The 488-nt window shown below is 65.2% G+C and overlaps 1 protein-coding gene across 1 annotated transcript in view; it reads left to right on the forward strand.

Annotated features, from left to right (window-relative positions):
* LOC108804051 (neuralized-like protein 4) overlaps positions 1-488 on the forward strand; it is a gene marked incomplete at its 3' end in the record, with an annotated part of 3007 nt that overhangs the window by 211 nt on the left and 2308 nt on the right. The window lies entirely within an intron of this gene.

The raw sequence follows: 488 nt of genomic DNA on the forward strand, positions 1-488 counted from the left end.
ACAGGCGGAAGGAGGCGAAGAGAGGCCGGAGGCCAAGAGAGGCAGAGGGAGGAAGGAGGCGGAGGGAGGAAGGAGACAGGAAGGAGGCGGAGGGAGGAAGGAGGAGGGAGGGAGGCGGAGGGAGGAAGGAAGGAGGCGGAGACAGGTGGAAGGAGGCGGAGGGAGGAAGGAAGGAGGAGGAGACAGGTGGAAGGAGGCGGAGGGAGGAAGGAGACAGGAAGGTGGCGGGAAGGAGGCGGGGAGAGGTGGAAGGAGGCGGAGGGAGGAAGGAAGGAGACAGGAAGGAGGTGGAGGGAGGAAGGAGACAGGAAGGTGGCGGGAAGGAGGCGGGGAGAGGTGGAAGGAGGCGGAGGGAGGAAGGAAGGAGACAGGAAGGAGGTGGAGGGAGGTGGAGGGAGGAAGGAGGCGGGGAGAGGTGGAAGGAGACGGAGGGAGGAAGGAGACAGGAAGGAGGAAGGAAGGAGGAGGAAGGAGGAGGAGACAGGTGG

Source organism: Nanorana parkeri, unplaced genomic scaffold (genome assembly GCF_000935625.1).
Source record: "Nanorana parkeri isolate BGI_ZX_2015 unplaced genomic scaffold, ASM93562v1 scaffold4892, whole genome shotgun sequence".
NCBI classification, from domain to species: Eukaryota; Metazoa; Chordata; class Amphibia; order Anura; family Dicroglossidae; genus Nanorana; species Nanorana parkeri.